Raw genomic sequence first — 20,226 nt, 5'->3', positions numbered from 1 at the left:
AGTAATCATGATAATTCCTCTCTATAGCGAAACTAAGGAAACAATCAAGGCTCCGTGGCGCAATTGGCTAGCGCGTTCGGCTGTTAACCGAAAGGTTGGTGGTTCGAGCCCACCCGGGGGCGTATCGAAACACCTTTATTTTCTTTTATAATAGAAACATAGCAAGCAACGTAATTTCTTATATTAATCATGCTAATTTAAAAATAACAATAAAAAATGCGATGAATAATTTAATATATATCGATATTTGAATTTTTTTTTTTTCACCATCAACGCAAATACTTACTTTAGCGAAAATTGTGAAATATTATAAGCAGATACTTTGATTTACTCTTCGTTTACACATCGCGTCCCTTTATTGTTCATTTGTTAAAGTTAGACATTATTGCAGAAAAAAAACACTTTTACGATCACTGGTCAAGATAATTCCTTTCTACGGTTCTACGGCGAAACTAAGGAAACAATCAAGACTCCGTGGAGCAATTGGTTAGCGCGTTCGGCTGTTAACCGAAAGGTTGGTGGTTCGAGCCCACCCGGGGGCGTATCGAAACACTTTTCTTTCCTTTTATAAAAGAAACATAGCAAGCAACGTAATTTCTTATACTAATTATGCTAATTTAAAAATAACAGTAAAAAATGCGATGAATTTATTAATATATATTGATGTTTGAATTCCTTTTTTTTCACCAATCAACCAGAATATTTACTTTAACGAAAATTGTAAAATATTATAAGCAGATACTTTGATTTACACTTCGTTTACACATCGTGTCCTTTTATAGTTCATTTGTGCAAGTTAGACATTATTGCAGGAAAAACACTTTTACGATCACTGGTCAAGATAATTCCTTTCTACGGCGAAACTAAGCAACATATCAAGCCTCCGTGGCGCAATCGGCTAGTGCGTTCGGCTGTTAACCGAAAGGTTGGTGGCTCGAGCCCACCCGGGGGCGTATAGAAACATTTTTATTTATAAAAGAAACAAAGCAAGTAACGAAATTCATCATATTAATGATCCTAAATTAAAAAATGGGAAGAAAAAAGATTTCACGATCAGTAATCATAATAATTCCTCTCTATAGCGAAACTAAGGAAACAATCAAGCCTCCGTGGCGCAATTGGTTAGCGCGTTCGGCTGTTAACCGAAAGGTTGGTGGTTCGAGCCCACCCGGGGGCGTATTGAAACATTTTTATTTATAAAAGAAACAAAGCAAGTAACGAAATTCATCATATCAATGATCCTAAATTAAAAAATGGGAAGAAAAAAACTTTCAAGATCAGTAATCATGATAATTCCTCTCTATAGCGAAACTAAGGAAACAATCAAGCCTCCGTGGCGCAATTGGCTAGCGCGTTCGGCTGTTAACCGAAAGGTTGGTGGTTCGAGCCCACCCGGGGGCGTATCGAAACACTTTTCTTTCCTTTTATAACAGAAACATAGCAAGCAACGTAATTTCTTATACTAATTATGCTAGTTTAAAAATAACAGTAAAAAATGCGATGAATTTATTAATATATATTGATGTTTGAATTCCTTTTTTTTCACCAATAGACCAGAATATTTACTTTAACGAAAATTGTAAAATATTATAAGCAGATACTTTGATTTACACTTCGTTTACACATCGTGTCCTTTTATAGTTCATTTGTGCAAGTTAGACATTATTGCAGGAAAAACACTTTTACGATCACTGGTCAAGATAATTCCTTTCTACGGCGAAACTAAGCAACATATCAAGCCTCCGTGGCGCAATCGGCTAGCGCGTTCGGCTGTTAACCGAAAGGTTGGTGGCTCGAGCCCACCCGGGGGCGTATAGAAACATTTTTATTTATAAAAGAAACAAAGCAAGTAACGAAATTCATCATATTAATGATCCTAAATTAAAAAATGGGAAGAAAAAAGATTTCACGATCAGTAATCATAATAATTCCTCTCTATAGCGAAACTAAGGAAACAATCAAGCCTCCGTGGCGCAATTGGTTAGCGCGTTCGGCTGTTAACCGAAAGGTTGGTGGTTCGAGCCCACCCGGGGGCGTATTGAAACATTTTTAATTTATAAAAGAAACAAAGCAAGTAACGAAATTCATCATATTAATGATCCTAAATTAAAAAATGGGAAGAAAAAAACTTTCAAGATCAGTAATCATGATAATTCCTCTCTATAGCGAAACTAAGGAAACAATCAAGCCTCCGTGGCGCAATTGGCTAGCGCGTTCGGCTGTTAACCGAAAGGTTGGTGGTTCGAGCCCACCCGGGGGCGTATCGAAACACTTTTCTTTCCTTTTATAAAAGAAACATAGCAAGCAACGTAATTTCTTATACTAATTATGCTAATTTAAAAATAACAGTAAAAAATGCGATGAATTTATTAATATATATTGATGTTTGAATTCCTTTTTTTTCACCAATCAACCAGAATATTTACTTTAACGGAAATTGTAAAATATTATAAGCAGATACTTTGATTTACATTTCGTTTACACATCGTGTCCTTTTATAGTTCATTTGTGCAAGTTAGACATTATTGCAGGAAAAACACTTTTACGATCACTGGTCAAGATAATTCCTTTCTACGGCGAAACTAAGCAACATATCAAGCCTCCGTGGGGCAATCGGCTAGCGCGTTCGGCTGTTAACCGAAAGGTTGGTGGCTCGAGCCCACCCGGGGGCGTATAGAAACATTTTTATTTATAAAAGAAACAAAGCAAGTAACGAAATTCATCATATTAATGATCCTAAATTAAAAAATGGGAAGAAAAAAGATTTCACGATCAGTAATCATTATAATTCCTCTCTATAGCGAAACTAAGGAAACAATCAAGCCTCCGTGGCGCAATTGGTTAGCGTGTTCGGCTGTTAACCGAAAGGTTGGTGGTTCGAGCCCACCCGGGGGCGTATCGAAACACTTTTATTTCCTTTTATAACAGAAACATAGCAAGCAACGTAATTTCTTATACTAATTATGCTAATTTAAAAATAACAGTAAAAAATGCGATGAATTTATTAATATATATTGATGTTTGAATTCCTTTTTTTTCACCAATCAACCAGAATATTTACTTTAACGGAAATTGTAAAATATTATAAGCAGATACTTTGATTTACACTTCGTTTACACATCGTGTCCTTTTATAGTTCATTTGTGCAAGTTAGACATTATTGCAGGAAAAACACTTTTACGATCACTGGTCAAGATAATTCCTTTCTACGGCGAAACTAAGCAATCTATCAAGCCTCCGTGGCGCAATCGGCTAGCGCGTTCGGCTGTTAACCGAAAGGTTGGTGGTTCGAGCCCACCCGGGGGCGTATAGAAACATTTTTATTCATAAAAGAAACAAAGCAAGTAACGAAATTCATCATATTAATGATCCTAAATTAAAAAATGGGAAGAAAAAAACTTTCACTATCAGTAATCATGATAATTCCTCTCTATAGCGAAACTAAGGAAACAATCAATTCTCCGTGGTGCAATTGGCTAGCGTGTTCGGCTGTTAACCGAAAGGTTGGTGGTTCGAGCCCACCCGGGGGCGTATCGAAACACCTTTGTTTTCTTTTATAATAGAAACATAGCAAGCAACGTAATTTCTTATATTAATCATGCTAATTTAAAAATAACAATAAAAAATGCGATGAATTAATTAATATATATCGATATTTGAATTTCTTTTTTTTTTCACCATCAACGCAAATACTTACTTTAGCGAAAATTGTGAAATATTATAAGCAGATACTTTGATTTACTCTTCGTTTACACATCGCGTCCCTTTATTGTTCATTTGTTAAAGTTAGACATTATTGCAGGAAAAAAACACTTTTACGATCACTGGTCAAGATAATTCCTTTCTACGGCGAAACTAAGGAAACAATCAAGCCTCCGTGGCGCAATTGGTTAGCGCGTTCGGCTGTTAACCGAAAGGTTGGTGGTTCGAGCCCACCCGGGGGCGTATCGAAACACTTTTCTTTCCTTTTATAAAAGAAACATAGCAAGCAACGAAATTCATCATATTAATGATCCTAAATTAAAAAATGGGAAGAAAAAAGATTTCACGATCAGTAATCATAATAATTCCTCTCTATAGCGAAACTAAGGAAACAATCAAGCCTCCGTGGCGCAATTGGTTAGCGCGTTCGGCTGTTAACCGAAAGGTTGGTGGTTCGAGCCCACCCGGGGGCGTATTGAAACATTTTTATTTATAAAAGAAACAAAGCAAGTAACGAAATTCATCATATTAATGATCCTAAATTAAAAAATGGGAAGAAAAAAGATTTCACGATCAGTAATCATAATAATTCCTCTCTATAGCGAAACTAAGGAAACAATCAAGCCTCCGTGGCGCAATTGGTTAGCGCGTTCGGCTGTTAACCGAAAGGTTGGTGGTTCGAGCCCACCCGGGGGCGTATTGAAACATTTTTATTTATAAAAGAAACAAAGCAAGTAACGAAATTCATCATATTAATGATCCTAAATTAAAAAATGGGAAGAAAAAAACTTTCACTATCAGTAATCATGATAATTCCTCTCTATAGCGAAACTAAGGAAACAATCAATTCTCCGTGGTGCAATTGGCTAGCGCGTTCGGCTGTTAACCGAAAGGTTGGTGGTTCGAGCCCACCCGGGGGCGTATCGAAACACCTTTATTTTCTTTTATAATAGAAACATAGCAAGCAACGTAATTTCTTATATTAATCATGCTAATTTAAAAATAACAATAAAAAATGCGATGAATAATTTAATATATATCGATATTTGAATTTCTTTTTTTTCCACCATCCAAATACTTACTTTAGCGAAAATTGTGAAATATTATAAGCAGATACTTTGATTTACTCTTCGTTTACACATCGCGTCCCTTTATTGTTCATTTGTTAAAGTTAGACATTATTGCAGAAAAAACATTTTTACGATCACTGGTCAAGATAATTCCTTTCTACGGCGAAACTAAGCAACCTATCAAGCCTCCGTGGCGCAATCGGATAGCGCGTTCGGCTGTTAACCGAAAGGTTGGTGGTTCGAGCCCACCCGGGGGCGTATCGAAACACTTTTCTTTCCTTTTATAAAAGAAACATAGCAAGCAACGTAATTTCTTATACTAATTATGCTAATTTAAAAATAACAGTAAAAAATGCGATGAATTTATTAATATATATTGATGTTTGAATTCCTTTTTTTTCACCAATCAACCAGAATATTTACTTTAACGAAAATTGTAAAATATTATAAGCAGATACTTTGATTTACACTTCGTTTACACATCGTGTCCTTTTATAGTTCATTTGTGCAAGTTAGACATTATTGCAGGAAAAACACTTTTACGATCACTGGTCAAGATAATTCCTTTCTACGGCGAAACTAAGCAACATATCAAGCCTCCGTGGCGCAATCGGCTAGCGCGTTCGGCTGTTAACCGAAAGGTTGGTGGCTCGAGCCCACCCGGGGGCGTATAGAAACATTTTTATTTATAAAAGAAACAAAGCAAGTAACGAAACTCATCATATTAATGATCCTAAATTAAAAAATGGGAAGAAAAAAGATTTCACGATCAGTAATCATAATAATTCCTCTCTATAGCGAAACTAAGGAAACAATCAAGCCTCCGTGGCGCAATTGGTTAGCGCGTTCGGCTGTTAACCGAAAGGTTGGTGGTTCGAGCCCACCCGGGGGCGTATTGAAACATTTTTATTTATAAAAGAAACAAAGCAAGTAACGAAATTCATCATATTAATGATCCTAAATTAAAAAATGGGAAGAAAAAAACTTTCAAGATCAGTAATCATGATAATTCCTCTCTATAGCGAAACTAAGGAAACAATCAAGCCTCCGTGGCGCAATTGGCTAGCGCGTTCGGCTGTTAACCGAAAGGTTGGTGGTTCGAGCCCACCCGGGGGCGTATCGAAACACTTTTCTTTCCTTTTATAAAAGAAACATAGCAAGCAACGTAATTTCTTATACTAATTATGCTAGTTTAAAAATAACAGTAAAAAATGCGATGAATTTATTAATATATATGGATGTTTGAATTCCTTTTTTTTCACCAATCAACCAGAATATTTACTTTAACGAAAATTGTAAAATATTATAAGCAGATACTTTGATTTACACTTCGTTTACACATCGTGTCCTTTTATAGTTCATTTGTGCAAGTTAGACATTATTGCAGGAAAAACACTTTTACGATCACTGGTCAAGATAATTCCTTTCTACGGCGAAACTAAGCAACCTATCAAGCCTCCGTGGCGCAATCGGCTAGCGCGTTCGGCTGTTAACCGAAAGGGTGGTGGTTCGAGCCCACCCGGGGGCGTATAGAAACATTTTTATTTATAAAAGAAACAAAGCAAGTAACGAAATTCATCATATTAATGATCCTAAATTAAAAAATGGGAAGAAAAAAGATTTCACGATCAGTAATCATAATAATTCCTCTCTATAGCGAAACTAAAGAAACAATCAAGCCTCCGTGGCGCAATTGGGTAGCGCGTTCGGCTGTTAACCGAAAGGTTGGTGGTTCGAGCCCACCCGGGGGCGTATTCAAACATTTTTATTTATAAAAGAAACAAAGCAAGTAACGAAATTCATCATATTAATGATCCTAAATTAAAAAATGGGAAGAAAAAAGATTTCACGATCAGTAATCATAATAATTCCTCTCTATAGCGAAACTAAGGAAACAATCAAGCCTCCGTGGCGCAATTGGTTAGCGTGTTCGGCTGTTAACCGAAAGGTTGGTGGTTCGAGCCCACCCGGGGGCGTATCGAAACACTTTTCTTTCCTTTTATAACAGAAACATAGCAAGCAACGTAATTTCTTATACTAATTATGCTAATTTAAAAATAACAGTAAAAAATGCGATGAATTTATTAATATATATTGATGTTTGAATTCCTTTTTTTTCACCAATCAACCAGAATATTTACTTTAACGGAAATTGTAAAATATTATAAGCAGATACTTTGATTTACACTTCGTTTACACATCGTGTCCTTTTATAGTTCATTTGTGCAAGTTAGACATTATTGCAGGAAAAACACTTTTACGATCACTGGTCAAGATAATTCCTTTCTACGGCGAAACTAAGCAATCTATCAAGCCTCCGTGGCGCAATCGGCTAGCGCGTTCGGCTGTTAACCGAAAGGTTGGTGGTTCGAGCCCACCCGGGGGCGTATAGAAACATTTTTATTCATAAAAGAAACAAAGCAAGTAACGAAATTCATCATATTAATGATCCTAAATTAAAAAATGGGAAGAAAAAAACTTTCACTATCAGTAATCATGATAATTCCTCTCTATAGCGAAACTAAGGAAACAATCAATTCTCCGTGGTGCAATTGGCTAGCGTGTTCGGCTGTTAACCGAAAGGTTGGTGGTTCGAGCCCACCCGGGGGCGTATCGAAACACCTTTGTTTTCTTTTATAATAGAAACATAGCAAGCAACGTAATTTCTTATATTAATCATGCTAATTTAAAAATAACAATAAAAAATGCGATGAATTAATTAATATATATCGATATTTGAATTTCTTTTTTTTTTTCACCATCAACGCAAATACTTACTTTAGCGAAAATTGTGAAATATTATAAGCAGATACTTTGATTTACTCTTCGTTTACACATCGCGTCCCTTTATTGTTCATTTGTTAAAGTTAGACATTATTGCAGGAAAAAAACACTTTTACGATCACTGGTCAAGATAATTCCTTTCTACGGCGAAACTAAGGAAACAATCAAGCCTCCGTGGCGCAATTGGTTAGCGCGTTCGGCTGTTAACCGAAAGGTTGGTGGTTCGAGCCCACCCGGGGGCGTATCGAAATACTTTTCTTTCCTTTTATAAAAGAAACATAGCAAGCAACGAAATTCATCATATTAATGATCCTAAATTAAAAAATGGGAAGAAAAAAGATTTCACGATCAGTAATCATAATAATTCCTCTCTATAGCGAAACTAAGGAAACAATCAAGCCTCCGTGGCGCAATTGGTTAGCGCGTTCGGCTGTTAACCGAAAGGTTGGTGGTTCGAGCCCACCCGGGGGCGTATTGAAACATTTTTATTTATAAAAGAAACAAAGCAAGTAACGAAATTCATCATATTAATGATCCTAAATTAAAAAATGGGAAGAAAAAAGATTTCACGATCAGTAATCATAATAATTCCTCTCTATAGCGAAACTAAGGAAACAATCAAGCCTCCGTGGCGCAATTGGTTAGCGCGTTCGGCTGTTAACCGAAAGGTTGGTGGTTCGAGCCCACCCGGGGGCGTATTGAAACATTTTTATTTATAAAAGAAACAAAGCAAGTAACGAAATTCATCATATTAATGATCCTAAATTAAAAAATGGGAAGAAAAAAACTTTCACTATCAGTAATCATGATAATTCCTCTCTATAGCGAAACTAAGGAAACAATCAATTCTCCGTGGTGCAATTGGCTAGCGCGTTCGGCTGTTAACCGAAAGGTTGGTGGTTCGAGCCCACCCGGGGGCGTATCGAAACACCTTTATTTTCTTTTATAATAGAAACATAGCAAGCAACGTAATTTCTTATATTAATCATGCTAATTTAAAAATAACAATAAAAAATGCGATGAATAATTTAATATATATCGATATTTGAATTTCTTTTTTTTTCCACCATCCAAATACTTACTTTAGCGAAAATTGTGAAATATTATAAGCAGATACTTTGATTTACTCTTCGTTTACACATCGCGTCCCTTTATTGTTCATTTGTTAAAGTTAGACATTATTGCAGAAAAAACATTTTTACGATCACTGGTCAAGATAATTCCTTTCTACGGCGAAACTAAGCAACCTATCAAGCCTCCGTGGCGCAATCGGATAGCGCGTTCGGCTGTTAACCGAAAGGTTGGTGGTTCGAGCCCACCCGGGGGCGTATCGAAACACTTTTCTTTCCTTTTATAAAAGAAACATAGCAAGCAACGTAATTTCTTATACTAATTATACTAGTTTAAAAATAACAGTAAAAAATGCGATGAATTTATTAATATATATTGATGTTTGAATTCCTTTTTTTTCACCAATCAACCAGAATATTTACTTTAACGAAAATTGTAAAATATTATAAGCAGATACTTTGATTTACACTTCGTTTACACATCGTGTCCTTTTATAGTTCATTTGTGCAAGTTAGACATTATTGCAGGAAAAACACTTTTACGATCACTGGTCAAGATAATTCCTATCTACGGCGAAACTAAGCAACATATCAAGCCCCCGTGGCGCAATCGGCTAGCGCGTTCGGCTGTTAACCGAAAGGTTGGTGGCTCGAGCCCACCCGGTGGCGTATAGAAACATTTTTATTTATAAAAGAAACAAAGCAAGTAACGAAATTCATCATATTAATGATCCTAAATTAAAAAATGGGAAGAAAAAAGATTTCACGATCAGTAATCATAAAAATTCCTCTCTATAGCGAAACTAAGGAAACAATCAAGCCTCCGTGGCGCAATTGGTTAGCGCGTTCGGCTGTTAACCGAAAGGTTGGTGGTTCGAGCCCACCCGGGGGCGTATTGAAACATTTTTAATTTATAAAAGAAACAAAGCAAGTAACGAAATTCATCATATTAATGATCCTAAATTAAAAAATGGGAAGAAAAAAACTTTCAAGATCAGTAATCATGATAATTCCTCTCTATAGCGAAACTAAGGAAACAATCAAGCCTCCGTGGCGCAATTGGCTAGCGCGTTCGGCTGTTAACCGAAAGGTTGGTGGTTCGAGCCCACCCGGGGGCGTATCGAAACACTTTTCTTTCCTTTTATAAAAGAAACATAGCAAGCAACGTAATTTCTTATACTAATTATGCTAATTTAAAAATAACAGTAAAAAATGCGATGAATTTATTAATATATATTGATGTTTGAATTCCTTTTTTTTCACCAATCAACCAGAATATTTACTTTAACGAAAATTGTAAAATATTATAAGCAGATACTTTGATTTACACTTCGTTTACACATCGTGTCCTTTTATAGTTCATTTGTGCAAGTTAGACATTATTGCAGGAAAAACACTTTTACGATCACTGGTCAAGATAATTCCTTTCTACGGCGAAACTAAGCAACATATCAAGCCTCCGTGGCGCAATCGGCTAGCGCGTTCGGCTGTTAACCGAAAGGTTGGTGGCTCGAGCCCACCCGGGGGCGTATAGAAACATTTTTATTTATAAAAGAAACAAAGCAAGTAACGAAACTCATCATATTAATGATCCTAAATTAAAAAATGGGAAGAAAAAAGATTTCACGATCAGTAATCATAATAATTCCTCTCTATAGCGAAACTAAGGAAACAATCAAGCCTCCGTGGCGCAATTGGTTAGCGCGTTCGGCTGTTAACCGAAAGGTTGGTGGTTCGAGCCCACCCGGGGGCGTATTGAAACATTTTTATTTATAAAAGAAACAAAGCAAGTAACGAAATTCATCATATTAATGATCCTAAATTAAAAAATGGGAAGAAAAAAACTTTCAAGATCAGTAATCATGATAATTCCTCTCTATAGCGAAACTAAGGAAACAATCAAGCCTCCGTGGCGCAATTGGCTAGCGCGTTCGGCTGTTAACCGAAAGGTTGGTGGTTCGAGCCCTACCGGGGGCGTATCGAAACACTTTTCTTTCCTTTTATAAAAGAAACATAGCAAGCAACGTAATTTCTTATACTAATTATGCTAGTTTAAAAATAACAGTAAAAAATGCGATGAATTTATTAATATATATGGATGTTTGAATTCCTTTTTTTTCACCAATCAACCAGAATATTTACTTTAACGAAAATTGTAAAATATTATAAGCAGATACTTTGATTTACACTTCGTTTACACATCGTGGCCTTTTATAGTTCATTTGTGCAAGTTAGACATTATTGCAGGAAAAACACTTTTACGATCACTGGTCAAGATAATTCCTTTCTACGGCGAAACTAAGCAACCTATCAAGCCTCCTTGGCGCAATCGGCTAGCGCGTTCGGCTGTTAACCGAAAGGGTGGTGGTTCGAGCCCACCCGGGGGCGTATAGAAACATTTTTATTTATAAAAGAAACAAAGCAAGTAACGAAATTCATCATATTAATGATCCTAAATTAAAAAATGGGAAGAAAAAAACTTTCAAGATCAGTAATCATGATAATTCCTCTCTATAGCGAAACTAAGGAAACAATCAAGCCTCCGTGGCGCAATTGGCTAGCGCGTTCGGCTGTTAACCGAAAGGTTGGTGGTTCGAGCCCACCCGGGGGCGTATCGAAACACTTTTCTTTCCTTTTATAAAAGAAACATAGCAAGCAACGTAATTTCTTATACTAATTATGCTAGTTTAAAAATAACAGTAAAAAATGCGATGAATTTATTAATATATATGGATGTTTGAATTCCTTTTTTTTCACCAATCAACCAGAATATTTACTTTAACGAAAATTGTAAAATATTATAAGCAGATACTTTGATTTACACTTCGTTTACACATCGTGTCCTTTTATAGTTCATTTGTGCAAGTTAGACATTATTGCAGGAAAAACACTTTTACGATCACTGGTCAAGATAATTCCTTTCTACGGCGAAACTAAGCAACCTATCAAGCCTCCGTGGCGCAATCGGCTAGCGCGTTCGGCTGTTAACCGAAAGGGTGGTGGTTCGAGCCCACCCGGGGGCGTATAGAAACATTTTTATTTATAAAAGAAACAAAGCAAGTAACGAAATTCATCATATTAATGATCCTAAATTAAAAAATGGGAAGAAAAAAGATTTCACGATCAGTAATCATAATAATTCCTCTCTATAGCGAAACTAAAGAAACAATCAAGCCTCCGTGGCGCAATTGGGTAGCGCGTTCGGCTGTTAACCGAAAGGTTGGTGGTTCGAGCCCACCCGGGGGCGTATTCAAACATTTTTATTTATAAAAGAAACAAAGCAAGTAACGAAATTCATCATATTAATGATCCTAAATTAAAAAATGGGAAGAAAAAAGATTTCACGATCAGTAATCATAATAATTCCTCTCTATAGCGAAACTAAGGAAACAATCAAGCCTCCGTGGCGCAATTGGTTAGCGTGTTCGGCTGTTAACCGAAAGGTTGGTGGTTCGAGCCCACCCGGGGGCGTATCGAAACACTTTTCTTTCCTTTTATAACAGAAACATAGCAAGCAACGTAATTTCTTATACTAATTATGCTAATTTAAAAATAACAGTAAAAAATGCGATGAATTTATTAATATATATTGATGTTTGAATTCCTTTTTTTTCACCAATCAACCAGAATATTTACTTTAACGGAAATTGTAAAATATTATAAGCAGATACTTTGATTTACACTTCGTTTACACATCGTGTCCTTTTATAGTTCATTTGTGCAAGTTAGACATTATTGCAGGAAAAACACTTTTACGATCACTGGTCAAGATAATTCCTTTCTACGGCGAAACTAAGCAATCTATCAAGCCTCCGTGGCGCAATCGGCTAGCGCGTTCGGCTGTTAACCGAAAGGTTGGTGGTTCGAGCCCACCCGGGGGCGTATAGAAACATTTTTATTCATAAAAGAAACAAAGCAAGTAACGAAATTCATCATATTAATGATCCTAAATTAAAAAATGGGAAGAAAAAAACTTTCACTATCAGTAATCATGATAATTCCTCTCTATAGCGAAACTAAGGAAACAATCAATTCTCCGTGGTGCAATTGGCTAGCGTGTTCGGCTGTTAACCGAAAGGTTGGTGGTTCGAGCCTACCCGGGGGCGTATCGAAACACCTTTGTTTTCTTTTATAATAGAAACATAGCAAGCAACGTAATTTCTTATATTAATCATGCTAATTTAAAAATAACAATAAAAAATGCGATGAATTAATTAATATATATCGATATTTGAATTTCTTTTTTTTTTTCACCATCAACGCAAATACTTACTTTAGCGAAAATTGTGAAATATTATAAGCAGATACTTTGATTTACTCTTCGTTTACACATCGCGTCCCTTTATTGTTCATTTGTTAAAGTTAGACATTATTGCAGGAAAAAAACACTTTTACGATCACTGGTCAAGATAATTCCTTTCTACGGCGAAACTAAGGAAACAATCAAGCCTCCGTGGCGCAATTGGTTAGCGCGTTCGGCTGTTAACCGAAAGGTTGGTGGTTCGAGCCCACCCGGGGGCGTATCGAAACACTTTTCTTTCCTTTTATAAAAGAAACATAGCAAGCAACGAAATTCATCATATTAATGATCCTAAATTAAAAAATGGGAAGAAAAAAGATTTCACGATCAGTAATCATAATAATTCCTCTCTATAGCGAAACTAAGGAAACAATCAAGCCTCCGTGGCGCAATTGGTTAGCGCGTTCGGCTGTTAACCGAAAGGTTGGTGGTTCGAGCCCACCCGGGGGCGTATTGAAACATTTTTATTTATAAAAGAAACAAAGCAAGTAACGAAATTCATCATATTAATGATCCTAAATTAAAAAATGGGAAGAAAAAAGATTTCACGATCAGTAATCATAATAATTCCTCTCTATAGCGAAACTAAGGAAACAATCAAGCCTCCGTGGCGCAATTGGTTAGCGCGTTCGGCTGTTAACCGAAAGGTTGGTGGTTCGAGCCCACCCGGGGGCGTATTGAAACATTTTTATTTATAAAAGAAACAAAGCAAGTAACGAAATTCATCATATTAATGATCCTAAATTAAAAAATGGGAAGAAAAAAACTTTCACTATCAGTAATCATGATAATTCCTCTCTATAGCGAAACTAAGGAAACAATCAATTCTCCGTGGTGCAATTGGCTAGCGCGTTCGGCTGTTAACCGAAAGGTTGGTGGTTCGAGCCCACCCGGGGGCGTATCGAAACACCTTTATTTTCTTTTATAATAGAAACATAGCAAGCAACGTAATTTCTTATATTAATCATGCTAATTTAAAAATAACAATAAAAAATGCGATGAATAATTTAATATATATCGATATTTGAATTTCTTTTTTTTTCCACCATCCAAATACTTACTTTAGCGAAAATTGTGAAATATTATAAGCAGATACTTTGATTTACTCTTCGTTTACACATCGCGTCCCTTTATTGTTCATTTGTTAAAGTTAGACATTATTGCAGAAAAAACATTTTTACGATCACTGGTCAAGATAATTCCTTTCTACGGCGAAACTAAGCAACCTATCAAGCCTCCGTGGCGCAATCGGATAGCGCGTTCGGCTGTTAACCGAAAGGTTGGTGGTTCGAGCCCACCCGGGGGCGTATCGAAACACTTTTCTTTCCTTTTATAAAAGAAACATAGCAAGCAACGTAATTTCTTATACTAATTATACTAGTTTAAAAATAACAGTAAAAAATGCGATGAATTTATTAATATATATTGATGTTTGAATTCCTTTTTTTTCACCAATCAACCAGAATATTTACTTTAACGAAAATTGTAAAATATTATAAGCAGATACTTTGATTTACACTTCGTTTACACATCGTGTCCTTTTATAGTTCATTTGTGCAAGTTAGACATTATTGCAGGAAAAACACTTTTACGATCACTGGTCAAGATAATTCCTATCTACGGCGAAACTAAGCAACATATCAAGCCCCCGTGGCGCAATCGGCTAGCGCGTTCGGCTGTTAACCGAAAGGTTGGTGGCTCGAGCCCACCCGGTGGCGTATAGAAGCATTTTTATTTATAAAAGAAACAAAGCAAGTAACGAAATTCATCATATTAATGATCCTAAATTAAAAAATGGGAAGAAAAAAGATTTCACGATCAGTAATCATAAAAATTCCTCTCTATAGCGAAACTAAGGAAACAATCAAGCCTCCGTGGCGCAATTGGTTAGCGCGTTCGGCTGTTAACCGAAAGGTTGGTGGTTCGAGCCCACCCGGGGGCGTATTGAAACATTTTTAATTTATAAAAGAAACAAAGCAAGTAACGAAATTCATCATATTAATGATCCTAAATTAAAAAATGGGAAGAAAAAAACTTTCAAGATCAGTAATCATGATAATTCCTCTCTATAGCGAAACTAAGGAAACAATCAAGCCTCCGTGGCGCAATTGGCTAGCGCGTTCGGCTGTTAACCGAAAGGTTGGTGGTTCGAGCCCACCCGGGGGCGTATCGAAACACTTTTCTTTCCTTTTATAAAAGAAACATAGCAAGCAACGTAATTTCTTATACTAATTATGCTAATTTAAAAATAACAGTAAAAAATGCGATGAATTTATTAATATATATTGATGTTTGAATTCCTTTTTTTTCACCAATCAACCAGAATATTTACTTTAACGAAAATTGTAAAATATTATAAGCAGATACTTTGATTTACACTTCGTTTACACATCGTGTCCTTTTATAGTTCATTTGTGCAAGTTAGACATTATTGCAGGAAAAACACTTTTACGATCACTGGTCAAGATAATTCCTTTCTACGGCGAAACTAAGCAACATATCAAGCCTCCGTGGCGCAATCGGCTAGCGCGTTCGGCTGTTAACCGAAAGGTTGGTGGCTCGAGCCCACCCGGGGGCGTATAGAAGCATTTTTATTTATAAAAGAAACAAAGCAAGTAACGAAATTCATCATATTAATGATCCTAAATTAAAAAATGGGAAGAAAAAAGATTTCACGATCAGTAATCATAAAAATTCCTCTCTATAGCGAAACTAAGGAAACAATCAAGCCTCCGTGGCGCAATTGGTTAGCGCGTTCGGCTGTTAACCGAAAGGTTGGTGGTTCGAGCCCACCCGGGGGCGTATTGAAACATTTTTAATTTATAAAAGAAACAAAGCAAGTAACGAAATTCATCATATTAATGATCCTAAATTAAAAAATGGGAAGAAAAAAACTTTCAAGATCAGTAATCATGATAATTCCTCTCTATAGCGAAACTAAGGAAACAATCAAGCCTCCGTGGCGCAATTGGCTAGCGCGTTCGGCTGTTAACCGAAAGGTTGGTGGTTCGAGCCCACCCGGGGGCGTATCGAAACACTTTTCTTTCCTTTTATAAAAGAAACATAGCAAGCAACGTAATTTCTTATACTAATTATGCTAATTTAAAAATAACAGTAAAAAATGCGATGAATTTATTAATATATATTGATGTTTGAATTCCTTTTTTTTCACCAATCAACCAGAATATTTACTTTAACGAAAATTGTAAAATATTATAAGCAGATACTTTGATTTACACTTCGTTTACACATCGTGTCCTTTTATAGTTCATTTGTGCAAGTTAGACATTATTGCAGGAAAAACACTTTTACGATCACTGGTCAAGATAATTCCTTTCTACGGCGAAACTAAGCAACATATCAAGCCTCCGTGGCGCAATCGGCTAGCGCGTTCGGCTGTTAACCGAAAGGTTGGTGGCTCGAGCCCACCCGGGGGCGTATAGAAACATTTTTATTTATAAAAGAAACAAAGCAAGTAACGAAACTCATCATATTAATGATCCTAAATTAAAAAATGGGAAGAAAAAAGATTTCACGATCAGTAATCATAATAATTCCTCTCTATAGCGAAACTAAGGAAACAATCAAGCCTCCGTGGCGCAATTGGTTAGCGCGTTCGGCTGTTAACCGAAAGGTTGGTGGTTCGAGCCCACCCGGGGGCGTATTGAAACATTTTTATTTATAAAAGAAACAAAGCAAGTAACGAAATTCATCATATTAATGATCCTAAATTAAAAAATGGGAAGAAAAAAACTTTCAAGATCAGTAATCATGATAATTCCTCTCTATAGCGAAACTAAGGAAACAATCAAGCCTCCGTGGCGCAATTGGCTAGCGCGTTCGGCTGTTAACCGAAAGGTTGGTGGTTCGAGCCCACCCGGGGGCGTATCGAAACACTTTTCTTTCCTTTTATAAAAGAAACATAGCAAGCAACGTAATTTCTTATACTAATTATGCTAGTTTAAAAATAACAGTAAAAAATGCGATGAATTTATTAATATATATGGATGTTTGAATTCCTTTTTTTTCACCAATCAACCAGAATATTTACTTTAACGAAAATTGTAAAATATTATAAGCAGATACTTTGATTTACACTTCGTTTACACATCGTGTCCTTTTATAGTTCATTTGTGCAAGTTAGACATTATTGCAGGAAAAACACTTTTACGATCACTGGTCAAGATAATTCCTTTCTACGGCGAAACTAAGCAACCTATCAAGCCTCCGTGGCGCAATCGGCTAGCGCGTTCGGCTGTTAACCGAAAGGGTGGTGGTTCGAGCCCACCCGGGGGCGTATAGAAACATTTTTATTTATAAAAGAAACAAAGCAAGTAACGAAATTCATCATATTAATGATCCTAAATTAAAAAATGGGAAGAAAAAAGATTTCACGATCAGTAATCATAATAATTCCTCTCTATAGCCAGGGGTCTGTTTAGAAGAAATTTGGGTCCGTTAACGGACCCTTCACAAAATATCTTTTCTCAAAAACGGACCCTTCACAAAATATTTTAACTTAAAAACGGACCCTTCACAATATGATTTTTCTTTGAATCGGACAATTCACAAATTTGTTTATCTTCATTATTATTTTGTTAATCGAATAAACCCCTTCCAGGGCAGAAAACAAGAAAAATGGATGCAAACGAATTAAGTTTTGTCTTCGGCAGACGATTCTTCCATTATTCGTCCGAAATGAATATTCTGCGTTCAGCAGTATAGACTAAATACCAAATATTTGTGTGTTGCATCTCTAGTTTAGAAGCAGCAATTGTTGTTTACTTTTTAAAATTTAATTTTTTTAATTATAATTTTACAGTATTGTGCATAATCTTGTATGTCTTTACAATTTAAAAACTCGTTGAAAATATTTTTTTTGGCAATAACGGACCCTATTTGCACAAATTCATAAAAGCGGACCCTGGTTGAAAGAATGTGAGTAATTTTTTCACAATTTCACGAAAAACGGACCCTTCACAAAATGTCTGGACAGACCCCTGATAGCGAAACTAAAGAAACAATCAAGCCTCCGTGGCGCAATTGGGTAGCGCGTTCGGCTGTTAACCGAAAGGTTGGTGGTTCGAGCCCACCCGGGGGCGTATTGAAACATTTTTATTTATAAAAGAAACAAAGCAAGTAACGAAATTCATCATATTAATGATCCTAAATTAAAAAATGGGAAGAAAAAAGATTTCAAGATCAGTAATCATAATAATTCCTCTCTATAGCGAAACTAAGGAAACAATCAAGCCTCCGTGGCGCAATTGGTTAGCGCGTTCGGCTGTTAACCGAAAGGTTGGTGGTTCGAGCCCACCCGGGGGCGTATTGAAACATTTTTATTTATAAAAGAAACAAAGCAAGTAACGAAATTCATCATATTAATGATCCTAAATTAAAAAATGGGAAGAAAAAAACTTTCAAGATCAGTAATCATGATAATTCCTCTCTATAGCGAAACTAAGGAAACAATCAAGCCTCCGTGGCGCAATTGGCTAGCGCGTTCGGCTGTTAACCGAAAGGTTGGTGGTTCGAGCCCACCCGGGGGCGTATCGAAACACCTTTATTTTCTTTTATAATAGAAACATAGCAAGCAACGTAATTTCTTATATTAATCATGCTAATTTAAAAATAACAATAAAAAATGCGATGAATAATTTAATATATATCGATATTTGAATTTCTTTTTTTTTTCCACCATCAACGCAAATACTTACTTTAGCGAAAATTGTGAAATATTATAAGCAGATACTTTGATTTACTCTTCGTTTACACATCGCGTCCCTTTATTGTTCATTTGTTAAAGTTAGACATTATTGCAGAAAAAACACTTTTACGATCACTGGTCAAGATAATTCCTTTCTACGGCGAAACTAAGCAACCTATCAAGCCTCCGTGGCGCAATCGGCTAGCGCGTTCGGCTGTTAACCGAAAGGTTGGTGGTTCGAGCCCACCCGGGGGCGTATCGAAACACTTTTCTTTCCTTTTATAAAAGAAACATAGCAAGCAACGTAATTTCTTATACTAATTATACTAGTTTAAAAATAACAGTAAAAAATGCGATGAATTTATTAATATATATTGATGTTTGAATTCCTTTTTTTTCACCAATCAACCAGAATATTTACTTTAACGAAAATTGTAAAATATTATAAGCAGATACTTTGATTTACACTTCGTTTACACATCGTGTCCTTTTATAGTTCATTTGTGCAAGTTAGACATTATTGCAGGAAAAACACTTTTACGATCACTGGTCAAGATAATTCCTATCTACGGCGAAACTGAGCAGCATATCAAGCCCCCGTGGCGCAATCGGCTAGCGCGTTCGGCTGTTAACCGAAAGGTTGGTGGCTCGAGCCCACCCGGTGGCGTATAGAAACATTTTTATTTATAAAAGAAACAAAGCAAGTAACGAAATTCATCATATTAATGATCCTAAATTAAAAAATGTGAAGAAAAAAGATTTCACGATCAGTAATCATAATAATTCCTCTCTATAGCGAAACTAAGGAAACAATCAAGCCTCCGTGGCGCAATTGGTTAGCGCGTTCGGCTGTTAGCCGAAAGGTTGGTGGTTCGAGCCCACCCGGGGGCGTATTGAAACATTTTTAATTTATAAAAGAAACAAAGCAAGTAACGAAATTCATCATATTAATGATCCTAAATTAAAAAATGGGAAGAAAAAAACTTTCAAGATCAGTAATCATGATAATTCCTCTCTATAGCGAAACTAAGGAAACAATCAAGCCTCCGTGGCGCAATTGGCTAGCGCGTTCGGCTGTTAACCGAAAGGTTGGTGGTTCGAGCCCACCCGGGGGCGTATCGAAACACTTTTCTTTCCTTTTATAAAAGAAACATAGCAAGCAACGTAATTTCTTATACTAATTATGCTAGTTTAAAAATAACAGTAAAAAATGCGATGAATTTATTAATATATATGGATGTTTGAATTCCTTTTTTTTCACCAATCAACCAGAATATTTACTTTAACGAAAATTGTAAAATATTATAAGCAGATACTTTGATTTACACTTCGTTTACACATCGTGTCCTTTTATAGTTCATTTGTGCAAGTTAGACATTATTGCAGGAAAAACACTTTTACGATCACTGGTCAAGATAATTCCTTTCTACGGCGAAACTAAGCAACCTATCAAGCCTCCGTGGCGCAATCGGCTAGCGCGTTCGGCTGTTAACCGAAAGGGTGGTGGTTCGAGCCCACCCGGGGGCGTATAGAAACATTTTTATTTATAAAAGAAACAAAGCAAGTAACGAAATTCATCATATTAATGATCCT

General features: G+C 36.2%; 1 protein-coding gene and 34 non-coding genes across 35 annotated transcripts in view; 34 read left to right on the top strand and 1 right to left on the bottom strand.

Moving 5' to 3' along the window:
- LOC107439618 (uncharacterized) overlaps positions 1-20,226 on the bottom strand; it is a 315,949-nt gene that overhangs the window by 135,559 nt on the left and 160,164 nt on the right. The gene's annotated exons all lie outside the window — the stretch shown is intronic.
- TRNAN-GUU (transfer RNA asparagine (anticodon GUU)) lies at positions 1,104-1,177 on the top strand. The gene has a single exon. It is a non-coding gene; the product is annotated as a tRNA-Asn (tRNA).
- On the top strand, positions 1,328-1,401 carry TRNAN-GUU (transfer RNA asparagine (anticodon GUU)). Its single transcript has one exon. It is a non-coding gene; the product is annotated as a tRNA-Asn (tRNA).
- Positions 1,963-2,036, top strand: TRNAN-GUU (transfer RNA asparagine (anticodon GUU)). The gene has a single exon. It is a non-coding gene; the product is annotated as a tRNA-Asn (tRNA).
- TRNAN-GUU (transfer RNA asparagine (anticodon GUU)) lies at positions 2,188-2,261 on the top strand. Its single transcript has one exon. It is a non-coding gene; the product is annotated as a tRNA-Asn (tRNA).
- On the top strand, positions 2,823-2,896 carry TRNAN-GUU (transfer RNA asparagine (anticodon GUU)). Its single transcript has one exon. It is a non-coding gene; the product is annotated as a tRNA-Asn (tRNA).
- On the top strand, positions 3,872-3,945 carry TRNAN-GUU (transfer RNA asparagine (anticodon GUU)). The gene has a single exon. It is a non-coding gene; the product is annotated as a tRNA-Asn (tRNA).
- On the top strand, positions 4,102-4,175 carry TRNAN-GUU (transfer RNA asparagine (anticodon GUU)). Its single transcript has one exon. It is a non-coding gene; the product is annotated as a tRNA-Asn (tRNA).
- Positions 4,326-4,399, top strand: TRNAN-GUU (transfer RNA asparagine (anticodon GUU)). The gene has a single exon. It is a non-coding gene; the product is annotated as a tRNA-Asn (tRNA).
- Positions 5,592-5,665, top strand: TRNAN-GUU (transfer RNA asparagine (anticodon GUU)). Its single transcript has one exon. It is a non-coding gene; the product is annotated as a tRNA-Asn (tRNA).
- TRNAN-GUU (transfer RNA asparagine (anticodon GUU)) lies at positions 5,816-5,889 on the top strand. Its single transcript has one exon. It is a non-coding gene; the product is annotated as a tRNA-Asn (tRNA).
- TRNAN-GUU (transfer RNA asparagine (anticodon GUU)) lies at positions 6,451-6,524 on the top strand. The gene has a single exon. It is a non-coding gene; the product is annotated as a tRNA-Asn (tRNA).
- Positions 6,675-6,748, top strand: TRNAN-GUU (transfer RNA asparagine (anticodon GUU)). The gene has a single exon. It is a non-coding gene; the product is annotated as a tRNA-Asn (tRNA).
- Positions 7,725-7,798, top strand: TRNAN-GUU (transfer RNA asparagine (anticodon GUU)). Its single transcript has one exon. It is a non-coding gene; the product is annotated as a tRNA-Asn (tRNA).
- Positions 7,955-8,028, top strand: TRNAN-GUU (transfer RNA asparagine (anticodon GUU)). The gene has a single exon. It is a non-coding gene; the product is annotated as a tRNA-Asn (tRNA).
- On the top strand, positions 8,179-8,252 carry TRNAN-GUU (transfer RNA asparagine (anticodon GUU)). The gene has a single exon. It is a non-coding gene; the product is annotated as a tRNA-Asn (tRNA).
- Positions 9,446-9,519, top strand: TRNAN-GUU (transfer RNA asparagine (anticodon GUU)). Its single transcript has one exon. It is a non-coding gene; the product is annotated as a tRNA-Asn (tRNA).
- Positions 9,671-9,744, top strand: TRNAN-GUU (transfer RNA asparagine (anticodon GUU)). The gene has a single exon. It is a non-coding gene; the product is annotated as a tRNA-Asn (tRNA).
- Positions 10,306-10,379, top strand: TRNAN-GUU (transfer RNA asparagine (anticodon GUU)). Its single transcript has one exon. It is a non-coding gene; the product is annotated as a tRNA-Asn (tRNA).
- TRNAN-GUU (transfer RNA asparagine (anticodon GUU)) lies at positions 11,165-11,238 on the top strand. Its single transcript has one exon. It is a non-coding gene; the product is annotated as a tRNA-Asn (tRNA).
- On the top strand, positions 11,800-11,873 carry TRNAN-GUU (transfer RNA asparagine (anticodon GUU)). Its single transcript has one exon. It is a non-coding gene; the product is annotated as a tRNA-Asn (tRNA).
- TRNAN-GUU (transfer RNA asparagine (anticodon GUU)) lies at positions 12,024-12,097 on the top strand. The gene has a single exon. It is a non-coding gene; the product is annotated as a tRNA-Asn (tRNA).
- On the top strand, positions 13,074-13,147 carry TRNAN-GUU (transfer RNA asparagine (anticodon GUU)). Its single transcript has one exon. It is a non-coding gene; the product is annotated as a tRNA-Asn (tRNA).
- On the top strand, positions 13,304-13,377 carry TRNAN-GUU (transfer RNA asparagine (anticodon GUU)). Its single transcript has one exon. It is a non-coding gene; the product is annotated as a tRNA-Asn (tRNA).
- Positions 13,528-13,601, top strand: TRNAN-GUU (transfer RNA asparagine (anticodon GUU)). The gene has a single exon. It is a non-coding gene; the product is annotated as a tRNA-Asn (tRNA).
- Positions 14,795-14,868, top strand: TRNAN-GUU (transfer RNA asparagine (anticodon GUU)). The gene has a single exon. It is a non-coding gene; the product is annotated as a tRNA-Asn (tRNA).
- TRNAN-GUU (transfer RNA asparagine (anticodon GUU)) lies at positions 15,020-15,093 on the top strand. The gene has a single exon. It is a non-coding gene; the product is annotated as a tRNA-Asn (tRNA).
- Positions 15,655-15,728, top strand: TRNAN-GUU (transfer RNA asparagine (anticodon GUU)). The gene has a single exon. It is a non-coding gene; the product is annotated as a tRNA-Asn (tRNA).
- On the top strand, positions 15,880-15,953 carry TRNAN-GUU (transfer RNA asparagine (anticodon GUU)). Its single transcript has one exon. It is a non-coding gene; the product is annotated as a tRNA-Asn (tRNA).
- TRNAN-GUU (transfer RNA asparagine (anticodon GUU)) lies at positions 16,515-16,588 on the top strand. The gene has a single exon. It is a non-coding gene; the product is annotated as a tRNA-Asn (tRNA).
- TRNAN-GUU (transfer RNA asparagine (anticodon GUU)) lies at positions 16,739-16,812 on the top strand. Its single transcript has one exon. It is a non-coding gene; the product is annotated as a tRNA-Asn (tRNA).
- On the top strand, positions 17,955-18,028 carry TRNAN-GUU (transfer RNA asparagine (anticodon GUU)). Its single transcript has one exon. It is a non-coding gene; the product is annotated as a tRNA-Asn (tRNA).
- TRNAN-GUU (transfer RNA asparagine (anticodon GUU)) lies at positions 18,179-18,252 on the top strand. The gene has a single exon. It is a non-coding gene; the product is annotated as a tRNA-Asn (tRNA).
- TRNAN-GUU (transfer RNA asparagine (anticodon GUU)) lies at positions 18,403-18,476 on the top strand. Its single transcript has one exon. It is a non-coding gene; the product is annotated as a tRNA-Asn (tRNA).
- On the top strand, positions 19,676-19,749 carry TRNAN-GUU (transfer RNA asparagine (anticodon GUU)). Its single transcript has one exon. It is a non-coding gene; the product is annotated as a tRNA-Asn (tRNA).

Source organism: Parasteatoda tepidariorum, chromosome 9, assembly GCF_982258835.1.
Source record: "Parasteatoda tepidariorum strain Cologne lab strain chromosome 9, Ptep-v5.0, whole genome shotgun sequence".
NCBI classification, from domain to species: Eukaryota; Metazoa; Arthropoda; class Arachnida; order Araneae; family Theridiidae; genus Parasteatoda; species Parasteatoda tepidariorum.
This window is presented reverse-complemented; position numbering and strand designations above follow the sequence as displayed.